This window comes from Struthio camelus, chromosome 6, assembly GCF_040807025.1.
Source record: "Struthio camelus isolate bStrCam1 chromosome 6, bStrCam1.hap1, whole genome shotgun sequence".
In the NCBI taxonomy this organism is placed as follows: Eukaryota; Metazoa; Chordata; class Aves; order Struthioniformes; family Struthionidae; genus Struthio; species Struthio camelus.
The window spans coordinates 24771294-24787561 of record NC_090947.1 but is presented as its reverse complement, the minus strand read 5'-3'; the positions used below and the strand labels follow the sequence as shown (position 1 = coordinate 24787561).

Below are 16268 nucleotides of genomic sequence, written 5' to 3'. Positions count from 1 at the left end.
AGCAGCACTCATGCAGCGGCAGGATACACAAGCTGGCTGATCAGTACGACAAAGTGGGAGCTGAACTGGGCTGCAGCTGAGTCACATGCTGAAGGGCCTGGGTCACCTGCATGAAAATTAAAGTGGTGCTTTCTGCCTGATTTTGTCCCAGCGGCCATTATCATGCTAACATGAAGTCTTTATATGAATACCGTTTTCAGAGAGAAGTAGCATATATATTTACACATATGGAAAGGGACTTTCATTCCACAGGTTATTTAGGAACTTTCACATACTTTATTTGCTTCTTACTATTCCTAACTGATGGTATGTCTCTACCTGTCCAGCTGCACTGAAACACTGCTGCTGCCTTTTGAAATTCTGTAAAACTGTGGCCATCTTCCTCCATGGATGCATGGGCAAAGCATTTTATACTTCAGACAGTAGTGTAAGTCTTACATCTATACTAAGGACCAAGGGAGGTTAGTATGATACCTGTGCAACCTTTTTGTTTGTAGTGGAAATGCTACTATGTAAACTGCAGGCCAAAATTTTAAAATGAAAACAAATCACTGAATTATTTGGATAGTTAGAGCATGTATTATTGCACTAAGGAGGTGGGTAGAATGAAGACGACTACCTTCCTTCTTCTGATGTAGATGATTATAAATAGTATCCTTTTTAAATGGTAGAATCAGTCAGCAAGTTTAGTTTTTCCAGCTGTGTTAGCTTTTTTTAGTGCTTCAACCTGAGAGCTATTTTTACAATGTGTTTAAGTGAACAGTTTGAGTGATGAAAACTGCAGATGAATCTGAAGACAGCCTAGCAGCCGAATCTGTTCTTCCTGACTGAGTAGTCACCTATAGCATTTGGTTGTATTTTACTTTATATCCCCTTGAACAGTATCATATAGGCCAGACTAGATTACATTTTCCTTTCTGGCTGCATTCTCAGAATAAATTGACACAGACTCTTCATGCTTTTGGAAACAGTTCAAAAGTGATCTAAGACCATTTTCAAGATGTATCATAATACACAACTCACATTTTGTACTTTTCTTGTACATAATCTCATTCACTGGAAAAATATGCAAATGTTTGCATATTTATATCTAATGTTTTAAATAATTACAGTTGGATGGAGAAGAACTTTCTTTTAAATTCTCAGTATACTTTCCTCATCCCAGTTTAATAGGAGAAATAATTTCTCAAGGATATAACTTTTTAGTCTGCAAAGTCTAACTGTATTTGAGATTTTTATTCTCACGCTTTAGAATATCCACTAAAGTAATAAAAAAAATTATTGCAAACTGATAATCCTACATAAGCCATCCTCATATTTCAAAAGTGTATCAGACTAGATAATTATATTATTCTATAATACAAAATACACATAATACACAAGAATTTCTTTAATAGCAAAAGCAATTTATAGATTAGCCATTTCAGAAATAGAATATTAGAAATTCAGTTAGGAAAACCAGCAAGATACAAACTCTGTTAACTTCCCATAGATTGTTTTATTATTATTTCCCTGGCTGTATAGCTTGGTAATTAAAGAAATACTGTAATGAGTATCCAAGAAAGTCCAATAAAGTGTTTTTAAGTAATTTTTTTTAACTGAAAATCACTCAGTTTGTACCCTAAATGTTTGCAACAGAAGATGAAGAATGAACCTAATGATTCAGAAATTGTTTAGTATTCTCTTGGGATATTTTGGCCTTCCATAGGAAATGCTTCCAAATTACTAAGGGCATTTCATAGTTCTTTTGCAAAAAGTGTACACTTTTGATTTTAAAAATTCAATATATTTGTGAAGAGTGGTAATTTCAAATAACCTTTCTTTTTCAAGTCACCCATATTCATTTCAGATCTAGTGCTGCATGTAACAGCTGATGAAGTAGCAGCTGTTGAACAGCTAGCTGTAGGACATCTGAAGAAAATGTAAAATCATCAGGAGAATGTTTTTAGGCTCAAGCTTAGGCTATGCTTCATAACTATATTTCTCTCAAAAAAGAAAAAAAAAGTACTTCTTGCTGCAATCAGCATATATTTTCCGTCTTGAATGAGATGCCCCATTTGAATTTCTTTTTTGTGTGAATACTATCACCAGCACCCTTCCCTGGGTAGGGAGAAGACATAACTTTTCTTACCAGAACTTAATGTACAGCTTTGTACAACTCTACCTGGTTATGATTAATGACTTACCTGTCGCATTTTCATAAGGCCTGGAACTTCAATACATCAGGAAAAACGTTGGCCTCATTGAAGTCCATAACACAATTCCCATTGACTTAAGTAGGTCCAGCATTTCATCTATTTGTCCTTTATTTCACATTGTTCTTGATTATTTGTTTGCTTGAGTATTCACAAGATTATATGACATGAAAAATAAATATTTTTACCTAGTCATATCCTTTTACATAAGCTGCAAACAGCTTTTGTTTCTTCAACATAAATGTTTTTGCTATGCACAAAGAAATCTGGGTTTCAAATACCGAAGTCACAATCATCTGAAAGCAACATACTGAGTTAATATTTACTTCTCTTATAATGCTTCAGATACATGCACAAATATATGTCTGTAAATTTCAGTATTTATTTATTCCTATACTTAACATAAAAAATGCATTTTTAATATTTGATTGTGCCGTGAAAGATTAAGTGTAGACAATTTCTAATCTAAAGATTAGAAAAATTTCAATTTTTTTCTGAGACTGAAAATTCTTTAAACACTCTACTAGAGATCACAGGTAGCAAGCCGATTTCAGTGTCCCAGTCACTTTTCCAGATCTGGTTACTATGGAAATCTAATACTAAGTAGAATGAATCTAAGTAATACTAAAAGGGATAAGAGATATAAAGGGGACAGAAAAGGCTTTTCAGCATGTTTTTTCCTTTGGCCCGTTGTGAAGTGTTTTACAGGTCCGCGCTACAGAGTGAGAAGTAAGACCACATGGATGTAGCAACCTTCTCTGGCAGTACTACTCTCCTCTTACAGGTCAGTAAGACTGTATTGTTCACCCTCTATGACAACATCGGCACCAAACACACAAGTAAATTATGAAAAAAATAAACATAACCCCTAACCTGATGCAACATTACTACTTGATGTTCTACATGCAGTCAGGTCCTTTGTCTATAGCTGTTTTTGCACAATTGTATCCTTATGCCCATGTTTCCCTCCATGGAATGTATTGGGTTTCAGAGTGATCCACTTAGCTAACCGTTTGTTCTGAAGCAACCTGCCACCTTACTAACCAAAATGCCTATTACTAAAAAGATTACCAAACATGAAACTGCAAAAACAAAGCAAACAAAAAAAAAAATCCAAATTTCTCTAATGCACCAGGAGACAGTTTGTACTCGGGCTGAGCTTTTGACTTCATTTCCCTGTACGTAAAAAGAAGGTTTACATGCAAACTTATTTTAAAGAGGCTTGGGAAGCTCATGTCATAGTAGAATATTTCAAAATCTTGAGTGGAAGGAATTATACAACTATCATAAGATAATAATACAGCTATGTAAGATATTACACTGGTAATAATGTCCAAACTCTAACATTGTATTAGGATGTGTTTTACCTAGCTAAGGAAAAATTAAATATGAAAAATTAGATAAAACTTTGATCCCACAGAAAAGAGACTAACTGATACAAAATTTTACTATATAGTAAATCGCATGCTGAAAAGCCTCACAGAAATCATAAATCCCTGATGCTTGGTATATTGTATGCAACATCAGTATACTAAGGTTCTACTGAACCCCAGCAGCATTGCTTAACTGTCCCTAGTATATTAGTAATGGTAGGTTCATTCATATCATCAGAGAACACATTATCTGACCTGAGAAATCAGGCCCTTGCAAAAATGGGGCAGTTAATATCTCTTTAGAGTGTGATAGGCCTCTCATGCAGAAGAAAGGTACCAGAGCTGCAAAAGAGATTTTTACCTGAGCAGCCTGATTATATCACGATTTAAGTGCTTGTTATTTCCAGTTAAATGCTGGGTTTGTCAGGAGATAACCATGTCAAACGGTGGGTAATAACTTGTATATGTACATATACAGATGACCTAAAATAGAAAAACATATAAACAATAATATTTAACTATAACTGTCACACAGAGTAGATCAGCAGCTGAAACTGTAAACAGGCATACTAGAACCCTGAGAGCAGTCTTACAGAGGATATCCAAGGAGGTTTGCAGAATCCTATTTTATGCTTTTATGTGCAAGATGCATGAACAGACAGATAAAAAGTTGGCATGTTTCATCTACACTCCAACCTTACTAGGGCTAATGGACTTTGGGCAATCAATAAAACAAAATGGTGGTTGAATTTTAACACTCTCCTTAGGGGAGTGAATAATAAAACAGAAAACTTTCATGTTTGACCCTGCTCCAAGAGAACCCCCCTTCATTTTATGTTAAATTAATATTTAATGTAATGCCATTTAAAGATTGGTGGTACGCACTATCATTTAGTAATACCAATTTTATTTCAAATTGATTTTGTATGCTTCAGCTTATTGTCATATTCATTAACTACATTCACTGCAATGAGAATGTACCACTAATCTGTTTTGTTTGGATTATTTTTCCACAGTTGAACTACCTGGGAAGAAGTTTAGTGCACTTTCTGACTTTTATAAATAGGCAAGTTGAGGAAATCAATTTCTGAATCAAAAGAGTGAACTTGAGATTACCCTCCCTGCTGTTAACATAGGCTAAAAAATAAAAATAAAAAAATAAAAAAATAAAAAAATAAAAAAAAGACTGACGTTCTAACAAAGTGCCAGGCTGCTGGTACTTACCACTACTTACCATGATTCACAAATTGATTTTCTGGCCTTACATATCTTTAAAAAACAGTTGGGCTTTTTAAATACCATCATTTTTCATAAGCTGATGAGTAAGACCGAGATTTAGAGCTTCCCAGCAAACATTCCTGCCATGTGCCAGTTCTCAAAAGCACATGGTTATGAACTCCTCGATTTTCTTTTTCCTCTGTATGTATGTGGTATATAAAAATCCCTAAGACTCCCAGAAGCATTCATTTTCCGTATTTCTGCATTCACATGAAGATTCTCGTCCTTTGGCATTTCTTTTGGAACGGAAGCTAACAGGACTCTCCTTCACAAGTACAGTCTGAATCTGCAACATAAATTATGTCTGTTGCACCAAGTTATGCATTTTATTTAGTCAAAATACGAGTAAAAGCGATAATAGTATAACCTTCCCTCATCCCTCCCAGACATTCTGCTTAAATTTGTCTTGATCTGAAGAAAATTCAGAATACAGACTGGAAGGTAAAATGAAGTTAAATATTATAGGCAGTCTCAGCCCCATCTACAAAAGCAGATATGAATCCTAGGCTACTCAAGATTCAGATACTACATGTACAGGCTTGAGTGCGTGGGTGAAGCAGCACCTTTAGGAGGACCAGATGTCCCCCTGTATCTTATGATCTTAAATGCTCAGTTCAAAAACCTATTAGAAAAATAGCACCTTCCTAATCTGAACTAACCATGATCATAACAGAGTTTCATTCTGAAGGACTCTCAAAACAAGAGGCACAATTTAAATGTTGATTATCTTGAATATAAGGATTTCTGTACTGGACTAAGCAAAAAGTAGCACAGAAAAGATAAACAATGTTGTGATAACAAGACTTCTGTAATGTTTACGAGACAAGCTAAACATCATCAACATCTCTGTCATGACTTCTCTCGAGACAGCTTGCAAAAAGGAGTTTAAATTTTATATAAATTATTTTAAGAACGAAATATTGATTACACAATTTACTATTAGAAAAACAAGCCCGAGTAGAAAACAATGGCAGGTTCTCGATTGATAATTTATATTTTAAATAAAAATTGTCTTTACCAAACTATAATCTCATCATTTCAGTGAAGACCTGCCTTCTATAAACTATCACTATAGGGCTCTTACTAATTTTATTACAAAGCAGAAACTCTACAAACTCTTTTTACAGGCAGGTGCTCTTACTGAACCATTGACCAATTTTCTACTTCTCTCAGTAACTGTTCTGTAAAAAGTAATAGCTCTCCCCTTTCAGAAGGACTTTTTCCCCATTAAATTACAATCTCAATCTCTGAACATAAGTGAGTATTCTCTGTTCTACTCATTTAATGCTAGTAACAGGTGTTTGAAAGTGATATGGCAAAACACTTAGATGTCTGAACATCTGGAAATAAAGCCTATATATTGTTATGGTATCATTACATATTTAGTCAATTTTAAAAAATATAGCTCTATCTATGCAGATTCTGTGGAGTTTCTGATTTTAAACTGGAGGCATCAAACATCTTGTTTATAAAGGGTTCACCAACAGTTAATATTCCCCATCATCATTGTTTCAGCCACAACAGCATCCATGATTCTTTACCTTTAATTGGGAAGGTTGTCTACTTAGCCACGAAAGCCAGTAATACTCTCGCATGCCTCTGTTCGGTTTTGTTGTTGTTTTATTATTTATCTAAGTTCAAACTGTGCAAGGTGTGCCGGGTCTGATTTGTACTGTTTGCTTTGATAATCCCTGTTTGAACCCTTTAGGCCCTGTTCTTTCCACAAAATATATGATGTCAACTCCCAAACCTCTCACGATCTCACAAAGGAAGCATTGCTCAGAACTCTTTCACTGAAATTACCTTCTATCTAATAAATTCAGTCATTATGCAAGATGCTTTGAACATCCTAGGAAAGTTCCTTACAAACCACCATTTGGTGTAAGTAGAAAAGGGATGGAGTGTGGATAAGGAATAATGGAAAAATAAGTAGAGATTTTAGTGAAGCAAGCAAGAACTCATTCAAATTCTTCTTATTCTATTCATCATCTGCTTCCACTACACTATCTAGGAGGGGAGGGTGGGTAAGGAGGGATCCAACGTCTCCAAAAACTTAGATTGAGGAGAAAGATCATCCCGCACATCACACAAACTAACGACGACCATAATATCACTTTTAATTTGGGCCTTGCTAGTCACACTAAGATTACTCTTCTGCTTCACTCTTCAAAAATTTAACAGCGGAGACTCTAAATGGAAAAATACAGTTTCTCTCTTCTTGTCCCATCACAGCACATCAATACATCAATACAACAGAAAAAGTACTAGAAGTACAGGTGAACTAATATTAGCTCTTAAGTATCTATAAAAACATTGTAGAAGAAATATATCCTGAATCAAATTTCTCCTTTGTGAATTTAAGTAAATACCATAAGGAGTGAGGGGAAGAGTAGACAGCATACAACTTAGCACTCTCATAGCTTCTAATGGGCCCAACAACCCACAGCATCGTCTTCCAAGTTACAGAAAATTAAGCTTTGAGTTACAATATTTCCCTTATATCCATTAAAAGGTGCTAGCATTTTGAGTTTAAACTGTAAACTGTTTAAGGTCAGGAAAAAAAAATGTTTCCACTCTTTTACTGTCAAGGAACAACATTAAGACATTTTCTTAGGCTTCCTACGAACTGGTTTTATAGTTTGCAAAACACAGAGAGATATCTAACTTTGTAAAGGAATCTTGGGATGCACAGTGGCAAAACAGCAAATCTTGGAGCTTCAAGGTCATGAACCCCGTTGCATAATACAGTCACTCTGACTACATAGTTACTGTTATTACAAAAGTCAGATCTATCTTGCATATCAAGACCAATCTTTTGCCTAGCCTTAGAAAGTTTCATCTGGTTATTTGCATCGAGGTTCTGAGCAGCAGCAACACTGTGCATTAGAGGATAGAGAGAGGTATATAAAAACAGCAGCTGATTCATTACAATCACTTGTCTAGATGTAGATAAATACACTACAGAGCCAGTTCCTTTAAAATGAGAATCATGTCCCAAAGAGTCAAATGTGGATCCTTGCTGTTATGTTTTGCTTTCTAGAACTGTTCTGTGTAGCTGATACCAAGCAGTGACTTGGCATGTTGGTCAGTGGGTAACAGGCTTAAGTTTTAACACCTGGAAAAGTCAAAGCTTCAGGAAAGACCAGGGCATATTGAAGACTCTTGTCTCATGACAGTTTCTCAGGTATTCTGCATCTTATAATACAGTGCCATTTTGTCAAACATTTGGTGTTGCTTCTTATGGCTCTAGCTTGAAAATTTGATAGATGTTTCAATTGTAATACACAATGACCTGACAGACATCTGTCAAGCCCAGACATACCAGAAGCAACGATTTGCTGTGGCTGGTTTGGAACAGGATGATTGATCAGGTATTCTCTTTTTCTATGACCTCCTGTAGAAGTCACATGCACCTTGTCTGCAAACTACATCTGCTTATTCATCCTCAGCCAAACTCAGACCTCTTAAAATTCAGAAAAGTACCACAGGTATAATGAAGAAAGCTACCATGGTAGTGCAGATCCAGGGGAGAGAAACAATGATCTTTTTCTAGTAATAATATCACAAATATTTTGCAAAAGTAATTTCAATGTTAGACCATTAAGTATCAAGTGCAGAATTTTGGGTTCTTCCTCATTCTGGTAAAGCTTTTAAAATTTTAAATATATCCTTGCTTGCTGTGTGTTTGCGCAGTACTTTTTTTTTTTTTTTTTTTTTTAACTTGCAAGGTTAACTATTCAAAAGCTGACTTGCTAAATCCTGAAGCTTTTAAGCAATTCAAAATTAGCTCATGTACTACTTTGGACATTAGGGATTATTGGAGTCACAGGTTATTTTGTCATTTACTTCACTGGTAATAAGTCTAGTCTCTAACACTGGTCAATATTGAAAGAATGGGTGGCCAGGCCACTATGCTTAGTGAGGTTGTTATTGAAAAATTTGTTTAGGCATGCTTCTAATTTTTGACAAGTAGTCCCACTGAAGCCAATTCTTGTTTAAAGATAGCAATGTGATTCAGGACCTTGCTGAATCAGAACCTAAAAGAGTTTCATCTCAATCCACAAGGCCAGCCATAGAGAGACTCTAGTTTAAACCACTTACAAATGGTGGTAATGAATTTTTACATCCACTCTGTATCTAGGGACAAATGATTCTCAAGACAGAGACACTGGCAAATCGGATCCCAAAACAGTTGATTTCCCCAAAGTCGTGCTTTAGTTTAGTGACAGAAATAGGAACAAACCTGATTTCCCAATTAGCAATAGCAAGAAATGAAATACACCATCTCCTCTTCTGTTTTCCTTCCCTTCATTTCTGTTCTGTGTTAACTGCCTCCTACCACTTTCTCCTGCAAAAAGATTATATGAAAAATATACAGAAAGTTGAAGGACTGACTTTTTTTTTTTTTAAACTATGCTTAGAAGAGGTTTACAATTAAGTACTAACATTGCAATCAGGAGTCATCTAAGTACATTCAGCTCTCTTAAAAAAACATTAAAAAATGTATCCACCAGTAAATTCATGCTGTCCTTAGTATATCCTGTTAGTGATAAGCTCTTAAAAACACCAGCCTAATGTACTACCCTTCATTATTACTTTTTGCCTCACAAAACATTTGTTTTACATCTATCAAACCATTTAGTATTAATTTATCTCTGTTTGAGATCACATTTAGTACTCCTGGAAGAATAATTTATTGTTCATTGGATATAGCATATGGCACAGTCAATAGAAAAATACAATTTCTCAATGTTTTACTTCTTTAAGGGCTATACTTGCCTCCCTTTTTTTTCCTGTATCTTTACTTACAGGGTTTGAGCTCGCACTATCAGGACTGCTGCATTCACAGTGTTTCTCTCCAGATGATTTTTTTTTTTTTTTTGGTCAATACCTCTGGATCTTCTAATGGACCTGATTGATCAGGAGACAAGGCAGCTGACACTTTAATTCCACACTACCTTGTCCATGCTACTTAGAGTCTGTTGAAATTCCAAAACATCCTACTTTTCACTAAAACAGAACCCCAAACCTGTAAATTTTGCTCCAAAAATATCCAGTTTTCATGTTTTGATCATATCTGAAAACAGGAAGTGGAGAGAAAGCAGTATTAGTTGAAAAAAACCCAAACTTTCAAATTAATATTATTGTTCACTTATACTGCAGAAGAAATTCAGGGGAGGGGTTTAAATGAAACAAGGGTCAGGTGTTCAAATTCTCCACAAGTAGCTTCCTGATTCCACTTATCCACAAAATTAGATTCTGTAATAAAACCCTCCTCTCAGTCAGGCAAGGATTAAGGTAAAAACAGGAAGGGGTAGCGAGCTGGGAAGCTTTTCCCCAAGTCAAAAGAAAGCACCAGGTGATCCTAGTAGCTTCAGACTCCTCCTTTGTCAGGCAATAACCTCCTTAGTTACAGAAGCACCTAGTAACTCGGGAGTGGGCAAATGCAGTCTGACAAATGCAGTCTTGATCCAACTGCATTTAAGCGTGAGATTAACATTGAAATCACTATTTCTTCTAATGCTGAAGGAAATCCTCCTTCACAATATAGTCTACTAAAGACAGAAGAAGTTCTCTCCAAACGTATGCAGGAAATCTTCCAGATATTAGTGCAGTGAGTGCTTGCAGCTGTGTAAGGACTCTGCTGGTATGTAATACTTTACAGTACTGCTCCTTCAAGCATTCCAGACATTTTTAAAAGATCCTCTTCCTTTTCTCTGGAGCCAAATATTTTTAAATATCTATTTTGCAAATGCATGTCATACAAAATACAGCCATGATACAAAATTTGTTTTTTCATCTTTATTAATCTGTGACTCTCACTAATAACCTACTCAAACTTACCAAATTTGATGGCTCTGCATTATTTGCCTTTTTTTTAAACTAGAATTTTCCTAATCTCAGGTATCGTTCAATATCCAGTTAGGAAAAACTTTATATGATTCCTCCAACACTTTAATGAGCATAGTTAAGGCATTTGTTAACACTTGTTTAAAAGTTAATATCATGTAATTACTATGTTTTCCCAAATCTCTTCAGGCCAGCTTGGAGCTTGTAGTGGCCCTCTGCTAAATCAGCTCTTGAGAACCAGAGTGGCCCCTGCTCCAAAATTTTCCCCAAACCTGGAGCAACAGGACTGCAAATTTCCCTGGAAACTATAAGCTAAAACTTTTAATTCTGCAGAACAGTGTCTTTGTTCTGCTTTAGACATCCAGATTGACTAATTAATGAAAAATAAAATCTGGACTATCACCTGACCCTGACAGCAGATTTTTTTCACTTCATACCTAGTTTTCAGATTGCTCTTATCACAGTGAATGGATCTGCAATGCACACTGCAGTTTCAGTAACACTTACCATGGATTGCCTACAGTGAGTACCTGATTATGCCTAATTTTCTCTAAACAAAAGGCTTTGCCTGAGAACACTGTAGTAATGTAAAGTGTGATCTTTCATGTACTCATATTTTTTGTGGAGAATTAAAATACTGAAAGGACTCTCGGGGCATTCTAGTTCACCCTGGAAGCATGAAAAAGGAGATTAAACACTTTGAACCACATGTAAAAAAAGGATATAATCAGATTTTTTTTAAAGCTTTGGATATCTTCGGCGAGAGTCACTGTTTTCAGTCTCTCAGTTCTACTTCACGAAGGCCAAGTGCAAACTACTCTGTTTGCTTCAGGTCTGAGGCTTCCCCCTATGTGTGAAAAGTCTCACCCTTGTTCTTGCAGAAGTCATGGAAGAATCCCCAGGTGTGAAGCACCAGCCAGGCTGATGCTCTAACAGCTTCACAAACAGAATCCTTTGCCTTAGCCAAACCTATCACTATCGAATATTCTTGATACAGTTTCCTGAGTTATGGCACTGCAGGACAAGTAGGGTCCCTAAAGCATTCATTGAATACTCAGAAGTATCTATTACATTGCCAGCCCATCAAACTCCTCATGAGCATCTACAATCAACAACAAACTACAATGCGAACGCCAGTAGGGGAGAACAGTTTTGCACTACGGATAAAGGGAGATAAGGGTGCATTCTATTCACAAGCTTTTCAAAACACACACATTTATTGCAGTACAAATCTTTGGAAGATATGAAAAAATGAAAAGAACTATGATTTCCACTGCTCAGTATCTCTCAACCATCTTCTGAATGCTGATGACATAACACTATTTGTTACAACCCTTAGTGCAACATAACAAATATGGCAGTGACTAAGGGGAGGTAGTAGGAGTATGAATTATCCCTGAATAGTCACTGACTCAAAAAAGTTTGTATGTAAAAATAGAATGCCCCTCAGTATCACAACCAAGATGCAAGTTGCAGAGGTGACAGCTAAAATTGAGTTTATGGTGTCATACACTGTTTGTCAGGCAGGACAAAATGAAGGGTATATAGAAGACAGTGTGACGAATTTCAGAAGTAGTTTCTAACTCTGGAAAGGCAGTCAGACATCTTAAAAGGAAGTTCACTCAAACTAGATGGTAATATGGCAAAGGGAATATAACATGTTTCGTGAGGGAATTTAATATTTTTATGGAATGTATATTTAAGTTATATGAATATTTTATCAAAATAGCTTGGAGTTGTAGAAGTCCATTAAGTTGTTGGATTTTTTTAATACTGAGCCAATTTCAGAAATCAATCATTCAAGTTGGTCCCTCACTGTTCTCAACTGTTAATCCCATCAGATGTGGGAAAACTTAACTCTAGTAGCATACTATTAATTAGGAATAATATAAATCAGTGCTGAGTATTTAGACTGTTTTATCTGCAGAGAATTTGTCCTTGCTGAAATTCAAACCATGCTGAAGATATCTGCTATGATACCTTCTACCAAAGCAAAATCTGTTGACCTTTGGTAAAGGATCCAGTCATACCTAATACTTAAATCTCCTTATGCAGTAAACAGAGAAAAACATTTTCTTGCAATACTAGAACCACTGGATGTAGATCATAACTCACATTACTTCGAGATTTAGTAAAATGAAAGTAGATGAAGCCAGAAATATTCTGTTATGCAACAGAATGGCTCCAAACACTTCCTGGGTGACTTTCACATGAAAATTAAAATATATGGCGAGCTCCCCAAATGACCATAAAATCCTATTTCCACCCACTCAGTAAGAGTGAGCAAATATTTCTAAAGTGGCCTTGAAGATACCTGTAATATATGACAGGATGGAATATGCCAACTTGCATCTGTAGGCAACAGGAAGATCTTACATTTTGTATCAAAGACTTTTAGAGGAGGTATTTTTATTTATATAGATAGATAGATAGATAGATAGATAGATATAGATATATATATGCACCTTCACCTTTAGGCACAAATACTACAGCTATATACATAACATACTTCATATACCACCTGACCTAAGGTTAATAATATCTTTTGATCAGGTATCCTAACACAAAGATAAAATCACCTAAACTGTCACACTCCAAAACAGAAGTCGAATCTTTCCAAGTCGGAGAAAATATAGCCACGATCACTTTTAATTTCAGCAGATAAAATTCTCTATTTGCCTTTGAAAATTTCAGCTGAAGAAAATTAAATGGCTCTACATTTAATTACATATAAACAGTAATTAAATATTTTTAGCCAGAAGATGAACCGCTTAGGAGATCACGTGTGGTTTAGTTAGAATTTTGTTGGACTAACTGGTGTGGATGAGAGATTCATCCCACCTTTTTCTAGGAAAGTAGAATTGAGATGTTTTTCTTTCTATCATCCTCCGCTTTCAGTTAAAACATTTTCCTGATGACTTCTAGAAACTTTCCGAATAAGCAATTGAATTTAACGACTTTTAGTGTTTCCAAAGGAACTGCAGCACAGTATGCAGTGTGCAGCTTTCACAGCTGAATGGGTATTCTACAGGAGTTTCTACAAGGGTTTTCTTAGCAACAAAGCAACATTAATGGAAATGCACCTCCAGAAAAAGAAAACTGTCAGTCTGTAATTTGTGTATGTTTTAAACAAGTACAGTTGTACATTTGGACTCACTTTTGAAATTGAAAGGAGTTGGCACATACTCTTAGCCTGTATAGAATTACTATACCTATAATATAAAATGAACAAGTGAGACATGAAAAGAGCATTGAGACAGAAACCTCAGCTGATTAAATCACTTCTTCTTGCCCAAAACCAAAACTAGAAATACCTCCTCTTCATCCAATAATAATCTAAGAGAACTCACAAGACAGTTGGCAAAGAGCGTGGGAAGAAAAGAAGTCTTAAAATCATGATTCTTGAGTGTAAATAAAAACAAATAATTGCTCTAGCATCCAGCTCAATAAAAAATTAAACTCTCAATATTTCATTATAAGGTTATGCAGAAGATACATATAATATATTTTAGAAGATACATATATATATTTTAGACAGATATTCTATATATAATATGTTTTTATATATAATGTATCATATAAAATAGAAAATACCTTGTTTAAGGCAAAAATGTAAAAAACAGACTATTTACACTGAGGTCTAATGTTTTTCAATCCAAAATGTTGCTATAACCTTTGAAAGAAGTCACAGATCCTGTTCTTCTCTGTGGGTAGGACAAGACAAAGCTCTCACAGAGTTCCAAGTAGTTATGAAGCTATTCAGTCACAAATGCTGTCTGTGCAGTTCTAACTCCACATTGTCTGGGTACAGGACTCATTTTAGTTATTCTGACCTCAGATTCACGAGAACAAAGTCTGCAGTTTGCTGGGAATTTGATTACACCTAGTGGATTCCTAATCATGAAAATGTTAAACAGATCTGACCTACACTGATCAAAACATGGAAAAGGAGATGTTTGAATCTCTACCAGAACACCAAAAAGGAGAAGTCTCAACTCAGAACTCCTGTCTTTATACAGCCAGAGGATCTGATCTCCCTGTCATTGAATAGCCAGCTGATAACCACAAGCCACTGTTCATTAATAATCACTTTTATCCATTTTTACTCTCACAGTGTTGCTTGCTACCCTCATATGCAGATTACACTATTGTTAGGTCACTCCTTCCATGACATTTTGCTTTTAAGTTCTTGGGAAATATACATTCCACTTAGCTCTAGACCCACATGATAATCTCCCACAGGTCATAGAAACACCTACACAGAACAGATACTCTGTGTGTGTGTGTGCGTGCGCACGTATTTACCATTTTGCCTTTGTCAGTATAATCCTGCTTTGTAAAGACCATTCCCAATTTAAGATTGACATTCCCAGCAGTGCAAATCAGAGGAATGGTAGTTTCAAACATCTACCGTAGAACCTATCATGGCAGGACTGTATATCCCAGAGGAGAGGGACAGATCGTTGTTGTCATAATAAACCTTAGCAGAAAAGGATGCCCCGGTAAGAGTACACAATTACTTTGAGATGAGACATCACTGCATTCCAGGAAGTGTAGTCACCAAATACGATATAGTCAAGGAACTCATCTGCCCCAGAATACTGCAAATATCATCCCAAATGTCTCAGATATTTGCGTATAAACACATATATACCATCTATATACAAACAAAATGAATAATTAAAATAAGTAAAGAAAACAGACTAGGCTGTTTGTTTTGCTATTTAAAACAACAGGCTTAAACAGTGCAATGAAATATTTATTCATGATGTTTTCCTTTTGCTGATCTATTTTTCTGGATTGATTACCTCTGAAAGCTTTCCTGACATAAGCTTTTGTATGCTGACAAAAGGGAGGTGAAGTGAAGAATCTTCATTAGCTACAATGCAGATCAGCTTCTACTCAGGCTTACCAGACGAGGAAGAACAGAGAGCACATGGTCAGAAGACTGCATCATAAACTATGTTTTCACTAAAGGCAGAAAGATTACCGGATAATACTTACAGTTCAGCTGTTAAACTAAGTGGGGCTCAGTTCTTCTGAGAAACAGTGATAGAAAGAGTAGCTAGATTTGATTGTCACACATGCTGTAGTTGTCCTAATAATTAATGCGCTGCCTCATAATCGTTGGTTTCAAAAAAAGAGTCATGCCTTCAGAACTGGGAAACAGTTACTAAGCATTACGGCTGGTTCCCAAGGTCATCTGCCCTTAGCAAACATTCATTAATACTCAAGCCTGCAACCTGTATGCTCAGGACAGCAACAGTGTACGCTGTCTATTCAAATGCACCTTAAAATACCTTATATATGCTCTTTATGCTTATATAGGCTCTTTAACAAAAACATAGCTTTTTTATGAACATCTACTGAACTTACAAGTCAGATAGGTTTGTTGAAATATTCCTACATAATATATTAGTATCTTCCAAGGGAGCATAAGCTTTGTCCTTCTAGTAATCTGTGAGGACCTATCCTAAATACCCACTAAGCTTACTATTAAGTTCAGCCTTCTAAAGCCCACAGATACCACTGCTTATATTCTGCACAAAGACAGAGAAAGCTGCAACTGTCA

At 35.8% G+C, this 16268-nt stretch overlaps 1 protein-coding gene across 23 annotated transcripts in view; it reads right to left on the bottom strand.

Annotated features, from left to right (window-relative positions):
- The window catches only part of LOC104144940 (sodium channel protein type 2 subunit alpha), a 166164-nt gene that overhangs the window by 95668 nt on the left and 54228 nt on the right, over positions 1-16268 (bottom strand). For 21 of the 23 annotated variants that reach the window (XR_011141929.1, XM_068948726.1, XM_068948728.1 and 18 more), the window contains 4 exons: positions 9090-9194; positions 4803-5132; positions 3930-4051; positions 2187-2336 (listed from right to left, as the gene is read on the bottom strand). The gene's annotated coding sequence lies outside the window, so the exon portion shown is untranslated. Of the gene's footprint in view, positions 1-2186; positions 2337-2383; positions 2492-3929; positions 4052-4802; positions 5133-9089; positions 9195-16268 lie in introns of all 23 variants that reach the window. The other 2 variants (XM_068948743.1, XM_068948738.1) reach the window with 2 other exon arrangements.